Source organism: Lactuca saligna, chromosome 6 (assembly GCF_052625555.1).
Source record: "Lactuca saligna cultivar CGN05327 chromosome 6, ASM5262555v1, whole genome shotgun sequence".
NCBI lineage: Eukaryota > Viridiplantae > Streptophyta > Magnoliopsida > Asterales > Asteraceae > Lactuca > Lactuca saligna.
Genome location: NC_136422.1, coordinates 18,035,863 through 18,056,152, shown reverse-complemented (window position 1 = coordinate 18,056,152; position 20,290 = coordinate 18,035,863). Strand labels below are relative to the sequence as shown.

General features: G+C 38.6%; 1 long non-coding RNA gene across 1 annotated transcript; it reads left to right on the top strand.

Moving 5' to 3' along the window:
- The first annotated feature begins 13,891 nt into the window (after positions 1–13,891).
- LOC145000371 (uncharacterized) lies at positions 13,892–15,231 on the top strand. Its single transcript, XR_013661208.1, has 3 exons — positions 13,892–13,969; positions 14,875–14,940; positions 15,190–15,231. It is a non-coding gene; the product is annotated as an uncharacterized LOC145000371 (long non-coding RNA).
- Positions 15,232–20,290: the final 5,059 nt, after the last annotated feature.

The window sequence follows — 20,290 nt, the reverse complement described above, 5'->3', positions numbered from 1 at the left end:
TCATTCAGATCCAAAGATATTTCGACTTATTAAGACCTTCATGCAAGCATAAGGCTTGAAACAAGCATCAACTAGCTCTTAGGAGAGCTCTAATGGAAGTTTAAAGCATATAACAAGAAGGAAACTCCGAAAATACCTCAATTAACTCAGATTTGCCCTTGGATCTTTGCACTACAGCTCTTCTCCTTGCTTCTTTCTTCTTCTCCTTCTTCAAACCTTCACAAAATGGCACAAAACACTTAGCTCACACAAGGGAGGATTAGGGTTCTTTCTCACAGTGTTCTCAGGGTGAGGGAGGCGAGAATGGGGGCTATAAGGTGGTTTAAATAGTGGGCAACCCGGGGATTTAGGGTTTCACCCAGACGGATGGACTCGCCGAGTCAGGGATATGGACTCGCCGAGTCCCCGGCTCACGCGTGCTCGAAGACGCGACCCTACTCGGCGAGTCAGGCTAGAACTCGCCGAGTCCCTCTTGAAAACTTACAACAATTACTAATGAATTAACGTACCGGGAACGGGTCGTTACAATTCTCCCCCACTTGTCTCAGACTTCGTCCTCGAAGTATGCTACGGCTGGATCTACAAAAATTTCCGGGTAGTGCGCTCTCATCTCCTCCTCAGCCTCCCACGTCCATTCAGACCCCTTCCGGTGCTGCCACTGCACCTTTACTAGCTGAATTACCTTGTTCCTCAAGGTCTTGATCTTCCGTTCCAGAATCGCGACCGGTCTCTCAATATAATTCAGGCCGCTATCAACCTGGATATCCTCTAAGGGAACGACTGCCGTCTCATCCACCAAACACTTCCTTAACTGCGACACGTGGAATGTGTTGTGTATCTGACTAAGCTCCTCAGGAAGATCTAACCGATAAGCAACCCGACCCACCCGGGCCAAAACCCTGAAAGGACCAATAAATCTGGGGCCCAACTTGCCCCTCTTCCGGAACCTGATGACACCTTTCCAAGGTGAGACTTTCAGAAGAACCATATCTCCCACTTGGAACTCCAAGTCCGAACGCCTCCTGTCGGCGTAGCTCTTCTGTCGACTCTGCGCAGTCTGCAGCCTACTACGGACCTGCTGGATCAACTCCGTCGTCTTGAGCACCACTTCGGTGCTCCCTATGACTCGCTGACCGACCTCGCCCCAACAAATCGGGGTCCTGCACTTCCTGCCATATAACATCTCAAAAGGAGGTCGATCAATGCTCGCATGATAACCGTTGTTATACGAGAATTCCGCTAACGGAAGATACGTATCCCAACTGCCCCCAAAATCTAGAACACATGCCCTAAGCATGTCCTCGAGAGTCTGAATCGTCCTCTCGCTCTGCCCGTCAGTCTGAGGATGAAAAGCGGTGCTGAAATGGAGACGAGTACCCATCTCGTCGTGGAATCGCTTCCAGAATCTGGACGTGAAACGAACATCTCGGTCCGACACCACCGATACCGGCACTCCATGACGTGCCACAATCTATCGCACATAGATATCAGCTAACTTTTCCTCCGATATACTCTCCTGAATCGGAATAAAATGGGCACTCTTCGTCAACCGATCCACTACTACCCATATCGAGTCCACTCCACGTGCGGTCCTGGGGAGTTTGGTGACAAAATCCATGGTGATATCCTCCTATTTCCACACGGGAATGTCTAACTGCTGCATCTTGCCGTGAGATCTCTGGTGCTCCGCCTTGACCTTCCGGCAGGTCAAACATCTCTCCACATACCAAGCGACGTCTCGCTTCATGCAGGGCCACCAATAATCAGGTCGAAGGTCTCGGTACATCTTCGTCGCTCCTGGGTGGATAGAAAATCGAGACTTATGAGCCTCGTCCATCAATACTTGTCGTACCCCACCCCAGTACGGTACCCACACCCTACCATGAAGCGTCAACAAACCCCGACTGTCGTAATCAAACGAAGCTACCCGGCCCACTATCCTCTCGCACTTCTGCCTCTCCTCCTTGAGACCCTCCATCTGAGCCTCCTTGATCCGCTCCAACAAGGGAGTGATCACTGTCATCCTCATACACAGATCTCTGATAGGGGCCGCCGACACCTTACGGCTTAGGGCGTCGGCCACCACGTTGGCCTTCCCTGGATGATAAAGGATCTCACAGTCATAGTCCTTCAGCACGTCCAACCATCTCCTCTGCCTCATGTTCAAACTCGGCTGATCCATAAGATATCGCAAACTCTTGTGGTCCGTGTAGATAGTACAGCGGACCCCATAAAGGTAATGTCTCCAAATCTTGAGGGCAAATACAACCGCCCCCAGCTCCAAGTCGTGGGTAAGATAATTAGCCTCGTGAGGCTTCAACTGTCGCGAGGCATAAGCTACCACATGGCCTCGCTGCATCAACACTACTCCCATACCTGTGATCAAAGCATCACAATAGACTACGAAATCCTCTACACCCTCTGGCAAGGTAAGGATCGGAGCCTCGCACAATCTCTGCCTGAGAATCTCGAACGCCGCCTGCTGGTCAGGCCCCCAACGAAAACCCACTGACTTCTTGGTTAGTCGGGTGAGCGGCACTGCTATCTTGGAGAAGTCCTGGATAAATCTCCGATAATACCCTGCCAATCCTAGGAAGCTCCGAATCTCAGATGGAGACCTCGGGACCTCCCACTGCATCACGGCCTCAATCTTGGCCGGATCCACCAAAATACCCTTCTGGTTGACGAGATGCCCAAGGAACTGCACCTCGCGCAACCAGAATTCGCACTTGGAGAACTTGGCGAAAAGTCTCTCCCTCCTCAAAGTCTCCAACACCTCCCGCAGGTGCTCCTCGTGCTGCCCCTGGGTCTTGGAATATACCAAGATGTCATCTATGAACACTATCACTGACCGATCCAACATCGGTCTGCACACGCGGTTCATGAGATCCATGAACGCGGCTGGGGCATTGGTGAGCCCAAATGGCATCACCACAAACTCATAATGACCATACCGGGTCCTGAAAGCAGTCTTCTGTACATCCTCATCCCTAACCCTCATCTGATGGTAACCGAAGCGTAGGTCGATCTTGGAGAACCAAGACGCTCCCTGCAGCTGATCAAACAAGTCATCTATCCTCGGAAGTGGGTAACGGTTCTTCACCGTTACTTTGTTCAACTCCCGATAATCAATGCACATACGATGCGACCCATCCTTCTTCCTCACAAATAAGATCGGCGCTCCCCAAGGCGAACTGCTCGGCCGAATGAAACCCTTGTCTAACAGCTCCTGAAGCTGTGTAGACAACTCCTGCATCTCAGGGGGAGCAAGTCGATACGGCGCTTTGGCTATCGGAGCCGCACCAGGAGCTAGGTCGATCCTGAACTCAACCTGCCTCTCAGGAGGTATCCCCGGCAAATCCTCGGGAAACACATCCGGGTAATCACGAACAATAGGAACATCGTCAATCGTCGTCTTGCCCTTCTCCCTGGCATCCAAGACGTAAGCTACAAAACCGACGCAACCCTGCTGAACATAGCGCCTCGCCCTTGCGGCAGAACAAAAGATCGGTCCTCGCTGGGGCCTCTCGCCCTGAATCACTATCTCTCCCCCACTGGGAGTGCGAACCCTCACTAGTTGAAGCTCACAATCAATCACCGCCCCATTGGGGCTCAGCCAATCCATGCCCGCAATAACTTTATTCCCACGCAGGGGAATAGGAACCAGGTCCACTGAAAACTGCTCACCAAATATCTGAAGGGAACACCCTCTATGTACTCTGCCGACCCTCACGGTCCTATCATCTGCTATCTCAACCTCTAATGGACAATCCAGCTCCCCTGGAGCTCTGCTAAATCTCTTGCTAAGCGCAAGCGATACAAATGATCGGGTGGCCCCCGAATCGAACAACACCAAAGCAGGGATGCCGTTCACCGAGAACGACCCTAAATAAAACGTATCATCAAGTAATATTCAAACGATATACTAATAATTAAAGATGAAAGAAATATACATACCCGTCACCACATCAGGAGTCGCTCGCGCCTCCTCTACTGTCATCTGAAATGCCCTGCTCTTCGCCACTGGCGCATCAGCTCGGCCCTGCCGGCCATCCGTAATCCTCAAGGTGGCAGGGGCAGGTGCAACCACCTTCCCTGCTGCAGCTAAACTGGGACATTGGGACTTTTTATGTCCCCTCTGATTGCACTGAAAGCAAATCAGATCCGATGCTGTAACCGTAGTGGCAGGGGCCGTACAATCCCTACTCATATGCCCAGTCCGACCGCACTTGTAGCAGCCGGAACTCCCTACCTTGCACACCCCCTCGTGGAAAATTTACATTCCTCCCATTGGGTGCTAGAAAACATATGTCTTAGTTGCTCCTTTTTTTTAGCCAAACTTTGTAATGTTAGAAGGGCGTAAGCAAATCTCATAACTCCCGGTCGGATAATTTCCCTTTTGTTGGTGTAACTTCTCATCATCGCCAAGGTTTTGTGGTGAGCGTAAATGAATATGGTTAGTTTCTTTGCTTGATCTAGGATTTTTTTAAACCTTGGGAGTGCTCCGATACCTTGAAGAAATAAACACGATTAAATAACAAATTATAGTACAAAATAAACATTCTAAAACGAAATAAAGTAATAAATACAATAAGTAAACAAAATAATGTACAAACCTTCAAGCATAAGGTTCATTGTATGTGTTGCACATGATGTCTAAAAAATAAATGGTCTTTTTTCTTTTAGCAACTTTGTCGTCCCCATGTTATTTGTGGCATTATCGGTCACAACTTGAACAACATGCTCCTGACCAACTTGTTGAATGCAAGAATCCACATACTTAAATATGTTTTGGCTTGTATGTGCTTCGTTGGAAAAATCTTTTGAAGATAAAAAACAGTACCCATCTTTGAATTAACACATAAATTCATAATGCTCCTCCTTTTTCGGTCGGACCAAGCATCTGTCATAATCGAGCATCCATTCTTGTTCATTTTTTTTCAACAACTTTTTTGTTTTTTCAACCTCATGCTTTACTAGGAGGTGGAAGCCCGGTTCCAAATTGTCCAACAACCTACAACATCATTTTGAAGTTATCCTTCAAATGCATGAAAAGGAATCGCACTCTCATATGCCCACCTATTAATGTATTTATGGACCGTTGATATTCTTTCTTTCCGGACAACATTGTTAAGATCAACATTTTTTCCATTTCTTGCATTCAAAGCTTTTTCGGGGTTTATTATGTTTGCATAACAATCCATGGGGCCTATAACATTTGGTGCTTTCGACCCCAAAGAAGCTTCTACTCCATCCACGCGATCATTAAATTCTTGTCTCACCTCTGATCTTAAGTCTTCATCTTGCATTTGTTTAGCTTTCTTTTTAACTTTCCTTCATTAATAGAATTTCTACATTTCAATTGATCGTCTTTTGTAGGATATGGACATAAAGATACGTTCCCCTTCACATGAGCAATATGTTGTTTCATTCTAGTAATCCCCCCGCTAAACGTTTTTCCACACAATTTACATTTCAATCTATCCAAATTGCTTTTATCCGGGATAAAACCATATTCCCAACCAACATCATCCGAATTCCGTTTATGTGCATCCACAGCGGTTGATCCCACAGATGGTGTGGTCGAAGCATTAGAAGCCATTGATTGTCAATTGTAATCATAATCATCACATTAACACATTAATGATTATCAATCAACCAAACACCTTACAATTGCTCAATATATCTTACATATTCATGTTAAATGCTAAAGTGGTAGAAAAAAAAACTTAAACGGCTCATATTAGTTTTAAAACATATTCAAAATATGCATGTTAGACAGATTAGAGCTACAAACTAAGTAACTAACACAACAAATTTAACAGATTGGAGCTGGAAACTTGAAATGGAAACATATAAGATTGCAAAGATGCTTAAACAGATTCATCAGATTACAGATTACTTAATCACAAATAACACAACGGATTCAAATGTTGGAAAATAAGACAGCATATTCAATAGTTGGAAAAATGCTTAAACAGATTAAACAGCTATAAAATAACACAAGTACACAACTAATAAAAAAATATGCTTGAACTGGAAACTTGAATCGGCACTGTAACAAATAGAAATTGCAATTGATTTCTAGAAATTGCAATTGGTGCAACAAATAGAAGAATGGGAAGTGGAGACGGGATACTAACCTGAAAGATAAGTCTTAGGATGAACAGAAGGCGCTGAACAAAGAACCGAATGCGTCGAAGCCTCACACAGAACATTCAGCAGCGACGATGCACTTCACACGAACCCAATATGCTTCAGTCGAAATTCCGATGAGGAAGATGGCAGCGTCCGGAAAAGAAGAGATCGACGTCATCAATGGAGAAGAACATGGCGCCGTTTAGTTCTTGAGTCCGCAGAGAGAATTTCATAAAGAAAAAAAGATTGAATGCGATGGAATGGGGCAAATCGAAAGGAACCCTACCACAATTTTTACATTTTGACAATTTTAGCCCTGAAAGTTTTTAAGTTTCGTTGACCCGTGTTGACCGATAATCGCGCCTAGACCCGCCTAGCTCCGATAATATCCGACTTTGACGGGTTTTGACCAGGTCCGATTAGAGAGGCCGATTATCTATAAACGTTATCAGTCGAGGACCACCAAGCGCCTAGGCGCCGATTAATCGGCCGTCTAGGCCGATATTTACAACATTGCTCCCAAGTCACTACAACTTGATCTGCAGGAGTGTAATCAGTCGTCACAAAACTTCCACTAGTCCTTCGCTCCTAAGCGAAGCCGGTTCAGCGCAAATCGAACCTTCAGGTTCTCAGGGCATGAACAGGTATAAAAGCATCCCTCAACGTTAGAGATCCATCTCATTGCAGCAATCGGGTCTTGGGTCCCATCAAAATCTGGTGGCTTCGTGTTGCTAAACTCTTGAAACATCAACGAATCACCCCCTATGGCCTTGTAGCTGCAAGTGAAACATCCCAAAAATCATGACTAAAATTTTCTTTTAAAAACATTACTAAAACCATATTCATAAAAACCGTATCATAAATCATAACATAATTTCATAGCATTAATTCAAAATACAAACTTATTATCAGAGTAAAACATCCCAGGCTAGCTGACTATGGTGTGTGCACTGCAATCTTCCCGAGCTCCTCCTTTGAAAACTGAGTACCTGAAACCAAAAACTGAAACTGTAAGCACAAAGCTTAGTGAGCTCCCCCAAACTACCACATACCATACAATAACATATAAAGCACATACTGGGCCTTGCCCACTGCATCGGACCGAGGTCCGGACTAACTGGGGCCTTGCCCCCTGCATCAGACCGAAGTCTGGAAACTGACTGGGACCCTGTCCCCTGCATCGGACCGAAGTCCGGACTAACTGGGGCCTTGCCCCCTGCATCGGACCGAAGTCCGGAAACTGACTGGGACCTTGTCCCCTACATCGGACCGAAGTCTGGCCTAACTGGGGCCTTGCCCCCTGCATCGGACCGAAGTCCAGAAACTGACTGAACATAGCATGGCATAACATATCAATTAGCATGAACACATATACTGCATACTGCATCGGGTCGTAGCCCGGAACACATAACACATAATCCTGTCTGAGCCACGAAGGCATCAAACATACTAACTACTGCATCGGACCAAAGTCCGGAAACTACTGCTAACTGAACGGGCCGGCATTGTGGCCTTAGACCCGTTCCTACTGAAAGGAAACTCACCTGAACTGCTGAATCCTGCTGGTAACCCTTGGACTGCTAACCAGCCACCGTCTGAAACGTTGCTCCTCTACTCTCCGAGCTACCAATAACAAAGCGACACTTAGCCTGATAGACCTCTAAAAGTCAACTAACTCAATTCCGATCAAAGTCAAAGTCCTGGCCAAAGTCAACTTTCTATGTTGACCCTACTCGCCGAGTCGGCCTACTGACTCGCCGAGTTCACTGATTCCGAGTTCTATCCTGTCCAACTCACTGAGTCATCCCTTGACTCACCGAGTCTCGACTCAACCAGAAAATATTGGGACTCTTCGACAAGACTCGCCGAGTCCAAGAACAGACTCGCCGAGTCTAAGGCTATCTTCAACCTACTCGCCGAGTTGTTCATCCAACTCGTCGAGTTCCAGCTCATCTTCAAGCAACTCGTCGAGGTCACCCATGCGACTCGCCGAGTACCACCGGTCTGAAACTATACAGAAGCACTCCAGGCTATGCAATTGATCCAAAACATAGATCTAACCTCCTACAATCCATCCATCACGTAAAGTGGCAAACTTTACGTGAATCCAAAGAGATCTAGGCCTTATTCACTTTAGAACTAGGGTTTGGGACATGATAGCTCCATTAACAACACAAGAACAGGGACTTTAATGCTCTAAGGACCTTCTCCACTCCAGATCTGAGGTAGCAACCTCAGATCTATCCTTCAAACTCAAGATGTCACATATCTAAGCTTCCCACACAACCCCAAAATGAGAATTTAGAAGAACACAGCCCAAGAACGAGATATTACCTCCAAAGAATGCCCCAACAGCAATGAAACTCGAATCCAAGCAAAACCCTTTGATCCAAGCCTCTTCTTCTTCAAGATTTCCTCAACAAGCACTTCTCCAAGCTCCAATTTGCTCAACAATGGTGTTCCTCCACGAAATTAGGGTTTCTAGGGCTCAAGGGGGATCAAAGAGGCTGGGGAGGAAACATAATGTTCTTTATATAGGGCTCATTCCCCGGATTTAGGGTTTTCTTCACCCAGCACCTACTCGCCGAGTCCATCTTTGGACTCGCCGAGTAGGCCACTTGACACGCGACCAAAGTCGCGATCCTACTCGCCGAGTCCATCCATGGACTCGCCGAGTCGCCCTTCAAAATTACACTTTTAGCCCTTCAACTCTACTCTTGATATTTCAGGATGTTACAGCAAGAGTTGTGGTGGCTGCGGCAGCGATAACCTCAGTGACGGAAACATAACGCTCGTTAAAAGTCTTGATCAACGTGGTCTTAATAGACCCAAACATCTCCGGAATGGCCTCTCTGATAGTTGTGGCCACCTCATTTGCAATAATCCTACGGATCTCCTCGTCACTGGTACTCGCCCTCTCGGGGTTGCTGGAGCCTGAACATCGGGTAACCACCATAGTCTCTCTTTGGAAAACAAACACATAAATCATCAGGAATAGGCTAAATCACACACACACACATTTACACACCCCTACATGATCCTTAATACCCTAAGATTCTTACTTGAGTCGCGTACGGATCCAGTGCTTTCAATAGTACGAGCCCAATAATACCTTCCACACCAACCCGTATTTGTCCCAAGTCCTCCTCTTAGGACCCTAATTCACAAGTACTCTATCCCTCATGGATATCTAACTACTCTCTCAGTAGACTTCTCAAGATGAACTTCTAGGTACCCCTCCTAGATTACTCTTCTACTCTAATCTATCTCTTAAAGATTTTTGCCATGTACAACTACTCAACACACACACGCACACAAAACAAATGGCAAAATAGTGTCGGTCAAGAAACGACCTCCTAGGCTAAGGCATCATGAATCAGGCAACTCTAGCTCAAAATACCTGAAATACCTAGCCTACCATCTAGCATGCAGTTCTAATAGCTCAGGAGTAACTCATCTCATAATATAAGCAAGTAAGGGTATTTTGGGAAATCACCACTCGGGCTCAGGCTAGTTGTACACACTGCTTCGTCTCGTTTCCTCTTAAAATCCTTTGCTCATTTAGAAAATCATTTCTTTTTGAAAAAATCCTCAAATCCTCAGTTTGAGTCCAGACATACCTGAGGGTACGTCTGAATCCTTCAAACCAAGGCTCTGATGCCAACTGGTAACACTCTAAATTTTCAAATTCACACAAAACATAGTTTAACATTTCTCATGCCAAATTTGAAATTTACCTAAACACAAAACATCAGAAATTGTTTGTCAAATATCCCAGAATCCACATAAACACAAATTATCAAGCTGGTGTGTACAATCATGACGACACCTTCCCGCGATCCTGAGATGTACCTGAAACACATTTTACACAAACATTGTAAGCACGAAGCTTAGTGAGTTCCCCAAAATACCACATACACAAATAATTAGCCTCTCAAGGCTATGTCTCGATGAGGACCCTCCAGTCTTAAGTCTTAGTGAGGACCCTCTGGTCTCACGCCTCGGTATGGACCCTCCGGTCACGTGTCTCAGTGAAGACCCTTCGGTCTCACGCCTCGATATGGACCCTCTGGTTATAACTCAATATATGCAGGATAATGTAACAACACAAATCACATAGACAGAATGCACAATAACACAATAACACATATCTCAATAAGCCACAAATGCTCACACAAGCTATGGAAACGGGATTTAGGGTTTGAGGGGAGTTGGAGGATGGAAATGGTGGCTGGAAATAAGGCCATCATGTTCCTTAAATAGGGACACACAAGACAATTAGGGTTACACATGAGCCTAGTAGGCCCAACGTACCCTGTGGTACACCCAATGTACTAGGTGGCCTCCGCGTTCTTGATACACACATGAGTACACTAAGCTTACACATGCGTACGCCCCATGTAGTCATTTACCATTTTTTTCTCAATTAAGGGCTAGTTTTCACAAATGTAATAAAAGTTAAGGTCATCGATACATACCTTATCTCGGGATGTTACAGAAGAATCTTGTTTTATCATGTCATATCCTATGTCATCCGCCAAACGCTACCCAAGGCCAGTTCTTTTACTATTTTGTTCTTTCAAGTGTTATATACTACAAACTCATAACTTACACAACTACTAGAAAATTCCCACATAATATTTGTTTTGATATATCACATATTTTAGTTCAAAATGTTATGCCATAAGCTTCATATTATCCTGAAGGCATTTACAATAACCCGATACACATTAAGCTTCATATTATCCGAGAAGGTATATTACACTATACATTTTAACTAGGGAGAATTTTATATTAGCCCAAGGAACTTATCACATTTTAACTAGGGAAAACTACAAGAAAGTCCCTGCATATTGGCCTCATAATCGATTTAGTCTCTATATTTATTTTTTATTCAATTAAGTCTCAAATACCGATAATCTCTAACACCTGGTTCCTGGTATGTATTTTAATCTAAGTATTTTTGCATTTTTTAGCTGGGATTCGGCGAGTTGGTGGCCCGACTCGGCGAGTAGAGTCGAGATATTGAGCACGTTTAAGTTGGCAAGTCGGCGAGTCCATACCCTGGAGTCGGCGAGTCCGCCAGTCTGGAAGAAACCTGTAACGCCCGCAGATCCGGGCTAGTCAATTTAAAGGCAATAAGGGTCAAAAACAACTTTTCGACAAAAAGATTATTTAGAATAAATAATCTTAACCAAGTTTTAGAATATGTCACAAGGTTTCCGTACATATAAAGAACGCCGAAATCCGAGTTATAACGAAGAAGTTATGACCCGTCGAAGTTTCGCGTCGGAACCGGCACGGCGTCGGGAAGCGTAAATAGTAAATTTATGATAGAGAGAGATTTAGCCTTAGCGCTCTAAACGAAAGTCGTAGAATATGTTAAACTAAGAACATCGATAAAAAGAACGCCCAAATCTGACTACGTATGAAGAAGTTATGATTTTTCGAAGTTTCGGATTAGCGGTGTACAGCCCGAAATTCGAATTTTAGATCGATTGATTTTTAGCCGACACAACCTAAACAAGAATCGAAGATCTCGTTATTAGTAGCGTAACGATAAAAAGACAGACGAAAATGGACATCGGATAAAGAAGTTATGAGATTTTAACGGACCAATCATGTCCCGGCCTGTTAAAAATATAACTTTAAAAATAAAGTCAAAATTAGCCGACGGAGTCTAAACGAAATTTGTAGAGTACGTTTCCACCTACGCGTGGATATAAAGAACGTCAAAAACGGAGTTCGTATGAACGAGTTACAAATTATAATAGCATATTTACGTATTAAAATAAAGTATAAATCATGTATACGTACACATATATATACATATGTATATATCATTAGAACGGTATCGACGATGCTGTCATTATAAGCCTAATGTTGAGTTCTTTCGACATTAGTTTAGTACAAATATCATTAAATCCATTTAAAATAGTATTATAGAGGGGTGTTTAGTTGTTTATATAACTAAAAGGTCATTAAGTAATTATGGAGGGTAGTTTTTGAAAATTCAATTAGTATAAATAAGAGTCTTGGGCTCTCATATTTCTTGCACCATTCTCTTGATTCAAGAGTCTTTCTCTCCTTATCCCCCGAGCATTTCGGTCCCTCGTGATTCGACTTCTCTTTCTGTAGTTTTAGTATAGTAAGGTGAGCGCTGAAGCGCTGCACGAATCTTTCTTAGAAAGATTCAGCGACGAAGTTCTGCCCCTGCAGAGCCCGACTCCTAGCTAAATTCCCTTGAAAGTAAGTTATGCTTACCGTATTTTAAATATAGTTTATATTTAAAATTAGTATTGTTATTATAAATTTATAATAAATATTTGAGCTATTATTATGACTTATATAAGTGTCGTTATAATATCTTTTAACTACTCGCGGTACGGGGAATCTGGTTTAAAGGGCCGCATAGGGTTGTTGGATTTCAGAATTGCTATACGCCAAAATGGTCCTGCCCTCCGGTGTTTTATGTCTGGCCCCTGTCTGTACATAGTAGTTGGAAAGTATTGTTTAAACGCTTATATAATAAGAATAATAAGACTAATAATTAGTGACAGTAATATTAGACTAAAATCTAGTGGTGATAATATTAGGTTTCGAAGCGCTGTCCGAGTACCGAGTCACCACCTTCTCAGGTGAGTGCATAGTCCCTTTCATCTTACACATAGATATGAAGTATTTTATATAAACTACGTGCTATGTGTGCATATTATCTGAATACTTGTTGTCTATGCTGGATGAACGTTTTATACATGTTTTAAAGAATTTAAGCTGTATACGTATTTTATATATACGAATATGTTGGGTATGAGATGGGTAGATGAATGATGAGAGATAGAAGATGATACATTGGCAGCTATAGACTTAGTGCCTATGGGACAAACACCGGTAGCTATGGGCTTAGTACCTGTTAAACGTTGGTAGCTATGAATTTAGTACCTGTTGGGAATTGGTAGCTATGGACTTACTACCTGTTGAACATTGGTAGCTATGGACTTAGTACCTATTAGATAAAGACTGGTAGCTATGGATTTAGTACCTGATGAATAGACCATAGCAGCTATGGAATTAGTGCTTTATGAACGAACATTGGCAGCTATGGATTTAGTGTCAGTCCTATAACCCTGGAGGTAAGGGACTTCGAAATAAACGAATGCATGATAGATGACTCTTAGGTTAAATCCTTAAAGAGTAAAGAAGATAATGGGGATGGGTAATTGGGTTGATTGTTTGATTGAACATAGTAATTATATTATTGTGGGTTGAAAACCCTATGTACTCACCAGGTTTCCCAACCTGACCCACTCAGTTTATGTATATCACAGGTGACGAAGTGAAGTGACATTACACTGAGAGATTTAAAAGAGATGTAGATCACTAGTGTAAATCATTGTAAGTTCTGTTTATGCTTATGTTTCGGTATTAACGATGACATCCCAAACATTTTAAAATGAAATAAATACGTTTCTTAGAAAATGTTTTAATAACGTATTTACCATGTTTTTTTGGGAACAAATTCCGGAACCTTTTTATAAAATGAAGTACTCTGATTTTTATAAAGCATAAACAAAAATCGGTCTTTTCTGGCCGTGATTTTGGGGATGTCACAAAACCCTAGATCCATGGGTTTTGCATCCTATTTAAACCATGTTATGAGCCCCAAATTCGCCTCCTTCACTCTTAGCGCACCCTTTAACAAACCATAACCCTCCCCTTTGTGATTTGAGTGTTTGTGTGCTTTTCCTTGAAGTTTGAAGAAGAGAAGGAAGGAAGGACCAAGGAGAAGGAGAAGAGCAAGGATCTAGAACTCAATCCAGAGTCCATTGAGGTATATTTCGGATCTTTTCTGTTGCCATGATGATTTCTCTTTTAGAAACCCCATTTAAGCCATCTTTATCCATTTCATCGCTTGATTGTAATTTAGAGATCATATTGAGTGGAATGGCCTTTGAATCTAGTTGGGTTTGAGCTTCAAGAACCCAGATCTACTGCCTTTATGGAGCCATTTTGCATGAAAGCCCTAGATCTACTCTTTTAAGTGTCTTTTGAGCCTTTAAACCCCTTTTCATGCTTATGTACACGTAAAGTTGGAAACTTTACGTGGTAAACAAGCCTTAGGAACCCAGATCTATAAGTTGTATGCAGTGGTTTTGAGCATAATCGATTGTATAGAAGTTGCATGCAACCGACTTGGCGAGTCGTTCTTCAGACTCAGCGAGTCGGGCCGCGATTCCTCAAGTTTTCCCCTTCTATGTATTATGTCGAGAGGAACCAATGAGTTTTAGGGGGGACTCAGTGAGTCGGAGATCGGACTCATCCATGGAGGGACTCGGCGAGTCAATGCCCTGACTCGGCGAGTCCAAGGCAATCTTCATATCTCAAGAACAGACTCGACGAGTTGTTCATACAACTCGGCGAGTCCCAGTTGGAGTGTTCATATGATGAAGGAGAACTCGACGAGTTGTTCATACAACTCGGCGAGTCGGATGCAGATTGACTAAGTGTTTGTATCAAAGAGGAACTCGTCGAGTCTATTCCAAACTCGACGAGTAGTAGCGAGCATAATTGAAAAATGAGAGTAGAGACTCGACGAGTTGGTGGCCCAACTCGACGAGTCAGGTCAACTGTATGTTGACTTTGACCAAGAGGTTGACTTTGAACAGGTGTAAAATAGTCATTTTACCCTCAGTATAGTTATCAGTATTTGATTGAGTGTACTTATGGAAATTGTAGCCGGGGTGAAACCGGAGCAGCAACAGACAGATTCCAGAGCAGTTCATTCAGCAACTAGACTACGAGGTGAGTCTTCCTTCCAGTAGGAACGGGTCTACAGCCACAATGTCGGTCGGTTTAGTTAGCAGTAGTTCCGGACCTCGGTCTGATGCAGTAGTTAGATTGCTTGATGTCTTTGTGATTCAACTATGTTTTGTATTATGTGTTCCGGACTTCGGTCCGATGCAGTATGCAGTATATGTGCTTATGCTAGTTGATATGTTTATGCTATGCTATGTTATGCTCAGTCAGTTTTCGGACTTCGGTCTGATGCAGGGGACAAGGTCGCAGTCAGTTCTGGATTTCGATTTGATGCAGTTAGTTCCGGATTTCGGTCCGATGCAGGGGACAAGGTCCCAGTTAGTTCTGGACTTCGGTCCGATACAGTTAGTTTCAGACTTTGGTCCGATGCAATGGGCAAGGCCCTAGTTAGTTCCGGATTGCGGTTCGATGCAGTTTCCAGACTCCGGTCCGATGCAGTGGGCAAGGCCCAGTATGTGTTTATATGTTATTGTATGGTATGTGGTAGTTTAGGGGAGCTCACTAAGCTTCGTGCTTACAGTTTCAGTTTTGGGTTCAGGTACTTCCACAAGTAAAGGGAAGAGCTCGGGATGATGGCATTGCACACACCATGACTTTAGTTTTTGTCATGGGAGTTGATTAGCTTTTCATTGACATGATTTGATACAGTTTTTTTGTGATACTTTGTTATGGTTTGATACATTGACGTATGGGTTTTTATTCTATGGTATTGATCTAATGATTTTAGTAATGATTAAACAAAAAAAAATTGAGGGCGTATTTTGGGATGTTACATAATTCTATTCAATTTTATCCTTTGACTCGGTCAACAGGTCATCCAACTTTCAAAAATTACATTTTTGGCCCAGATTTCAAAATTTATTACAAATTTGGTCCAAAATTTACACTTTTGGCCCAGATTTTAAATTTTGTTACAAATTTGGTCCAAACTTTACCCTTTTGCCAAAATTTTAGAATTTTATTATGAATTCATCCTAACTTTAGTTTTTTTTACAACTTTTTTTCTCAAAAAAAAATTTCTAATATGTTTTTTCTTTATAAAATCATATTTATATAAAAAACGTATTTTTAGATAAAAATCTTATATTCTCTATATAAAAACTTTTTAAATTTTTTTTTTATATATGAAATATCTAGTTATAAAAATATATATTTATTAAGTATATAAATATATACAAATCCGTTTTTATAAAAAAATGTATACAAAAACGTATTTTACAAAAAAATGTATACAAACACCTATCACCTTTATATATATATATATATATATATATATATATATATATATATATATATATTGTATACATTTTTTTAAAATACGTTTTTGTATACAAAAAAATGTATACAAAAACGTATTTTTGTAAAATACGTTTTTGTATACATTTTTTTTATAAAAACGGATTTGTATATATTTATATACTTAATAAATATATTTTTTTATAACTAGATATTTCATATAAAAAACCTTTTAAAAAAAGTTTTTTATATAGAAAATATAAAAATTTAAGTGCAAATATATTTTTTTTGTATAAATATGATTTTATAAAGAAAAAAACATATTAAAAACAATTCTTTGAGAAAAAAAATTGTAAAAAACTAAAGTTATGATGAATTCATAATAAAATTCTAAAATTTGGGCAAAAGGGGTAAAGTTTGGACCAAATTTTAACAAAATTTAAAATCTGGGACAAAAGTGTAAATTTATGACCAAATTTGTATTAAAATTTGAAATCTGGGCCAAAAATATAATTTTTGAAAGTTGGATGATCTTTTGACTGGGTCAAAGGGTTAAATTGAATACGATTACCGGTATTTGAGACTTAATTGAATAAAAAAATATATATGGACTAAATCGATTATGAGACCAATATGTTTGGACTTTATTACAGTTTTCCCCATTCGTTTTTTTTGCTTTCTAGGGGCATAAACTCGAATTTTTTGGGTTTAAATAGTCCTTTTCTAAAAACTGAAGGGGTAACTCAATTACTTTTGCTTTGTCATTAAAATAGGTATACATGGCTTCTTACCCATGGATTCTTCTTCTTCGTGCTATCCATCACATTCCCACTACCCATTTACTATCCTTGACCCTTTACCTTCACCTTCATCTTCACATTCTTCCCCCCAAAATTCAACAACCCTTATTACCTTAGGTTCGATTTTATATGCGACCCTCGTTTCTTACATATTCACACTTTAAATTTGATGAATCTTGCTAGTTTATGTTTGCAAACCTACTTGCCATCTTAAAGCTTTCTTCCAACTCTGACTTTTCATTACTGACGGACCTCAGTCTACCTTGTTTAAAAAACGGGTTGATTATGACATAACTCACTCAAATAAGGGGATTTGGGAGGTGTAAATTGGGGCAAAAGAGTATAGAGTAATATTGATGAGGTGGAAATCAATAAGAAGAGGAAGATGAGCATAACCTTTAATTTTCTAGCACAACAAAGTTTTAGATCTAGGTTTTTTCTCCAAAAACCATTGTTGCAGGTTTTAGGTATTCACCACAAACCTTTAATTTACTACACATAAGGATCAAACAGCCTTAGGCGATTTTTGGGTTTCAAACATTTGATTTTTGTTATGATTTTTGGGTTTCAAACAACCTTAGGCGATTGTTGAGTTTCAAACATTTGATTTTTGGGTTATTGTTCCCATTCATCATCGTCTATGCTTTCATCTTTGCCCATACTCATTGTCATCATGGGCTTTGTGACGTCGATGATTTGGTTAAAGCTTCAAAGATATAGAATCAACTGGTAGATGAAGGTTTTGATGTAGAAATCGATGATGTCGAGAAGATGATGGAAACGCCTGATCAACATTTTGGTGTTAATTTTGACTTATATATAAAGAAAAATTTAATATTGACTAGTTTACATGTAGGATCTAAGTGTATTAAGTATGTGCTTAGGTGGCATTGCAACCTGCTATAAATGGGTTAAGGGTTCAAAACAATAGGTAAAAACAAAGTTCATACCCCTAGGAAAAAAAAAACATGAACGACCTTTTAAAACAAACATGACAAGTTCTTGGGCTAATATGACATTTTTCTTTTAAGTAACATTCAACATCCTTCCTAATATATAAAAATAATTTTGTCACTTGTCATCCTCTTATGCATTATGTCATATGTCTTTTTGTGATAAATTTATAATAAACTATATTCATGTGTCATTTTTGTGGTTTTTTTTTCATTTTATTAAATTTCATATAATACTTAAATGTAATAATAAATGTATATCCAATTCATTAATGTAAATTTCCTTATAATTTTTAAATTTCTAAATTTCAATTGTTTTAGTTGTTTATTTATTTAAATTATTAGTTTGAATTTAAAAGATAAATAAACACTTCAATTTCAAATAATTATATATATATATATATATATATATATATATATATATATATATATATATATATATATATATATATATATAATTATTTGAAATTGAAGTGTTTATATATCTTTTAAATTCAAACTAATAATTTAAATAAATAAACAACTAAAACAATTGAAATTTAGAAATTTAGAAATTATAAGGAAATTATATATATATATATATATATATATATATATATATATATATATATATATATATATATATATATATATATATATATTCTAAATTGTTATATTGTTTTGAATAAATACATGTAATACATTGGTTTATTCATAAACATGCCATCTTTAGATTAAATTATATTTATGTGTCATTTTGTAGTTTTTTTTATTACTTTTCGTTTTTACTAAATTTCATATAATAATTAAATGCAATAAATATAATAATAAATGTGTATCTAATTCATTAATACAGTTTCTTTATATTTTCTAAATTTCAATTATTTTAGTTGTTTATTTATTTAAATTTAAAAGATAAATAAACACTTCAACTTTAATTTATAAAAAAATGTATTTGCACTTAAATTTTTTATATTTTCTATATAAAAAACTTTTTTTAAAAGGTTTTTTATATGAAATATCTAGTTATAAAAAAATATATTTATTAAGTATATAAATATATACAAATCCGGTTTTATAAAAAAATGTATACAAAAACGTATTTTAAGAAAATGTATACAATATATATATATATATATATATATATATATATATATATATATATATATTTATTTATATAAAAAAACGTATTTTTAGATAAAAATCTTATGTTCTCTATATAAAAACTTTTTTTTAAAAAGTTTTTTGTGTATGAAATATCTAGTTATAAAAATATATATTTATTAAGTATATAAATATATACAAATCCGTTTTTATAAAAAAAATGTATACAAAAACGTATTTTACAAAAAAATGTATACAAACACCTATCACCTTTATATATATATATATATATATATATATATATATATATATTGTATACATTTTCTTAAAATACATTTTTGTATACAAAAAAATGTATACAAAAACGTATTTTTGTAAAATGCGTTTTTGTATACATTTTTTTTTATAAAAACGGATTTGTATATATTTATATACTTAATAAATATATTTTTTTATAACTAGATATTTCATATAAAAAACATTTTATAAAAAAGTTTTTTATATAGAAAATATAAAATTTTTAAGTGCAAATATATTTTTTTGTATAAATATGATTTTATAAAGAAAAAACATATTAGAAACAATTCTTTGAGAAAAAAAGTTGTAAAAAACTAAACTTATGATGATTAAATGCAATAAATATAATAATAAATGTGTATCGAATAAATACATGTAATACATTCGTTTATTCATAAACATGCCATCTTTAGATTAAATTATATTTATGTGTCATTTTGTAGGTTTTTTTTTTTACTAAATTTCATATAATAATTAAATGCAATAAATATAATAATAAATGTGTATCGAATTCATTAATACAGCTTCCTTATATTTTCTAAATTTCAATTATTTTAGTTGTTTATTTATTTAAATTTAAAAGATAAATAAACACTTCAATTTTAATTTTAATTTAAATTTTTTAAATTGTTAGATTTTTATGTTTGTGATTTCTAAATTATTAGATTTTATAACTCTTATATAAAAAATTACCAAAATATCCCTATATTTAAATTAATATCGACTACGAACTCCAAAGGCATGCCAAATACGCGGAGGCACCTCTACGAACTTGAGGGTTATTTTGATTAAATTTTAGAGATTTGAGTTAAAAAGTGGTTAAATTTTACAAATTCTCTAATATTTTATTCTTAATTCAGTCAAAATTATTCGACTAGACTATTCCCTTCTTCGTTTAGTACAACTGGTAACCGCACCGGCCACCGTGCACAAAACAAACACGTGAGGATTTGGAGTCGGCATTGT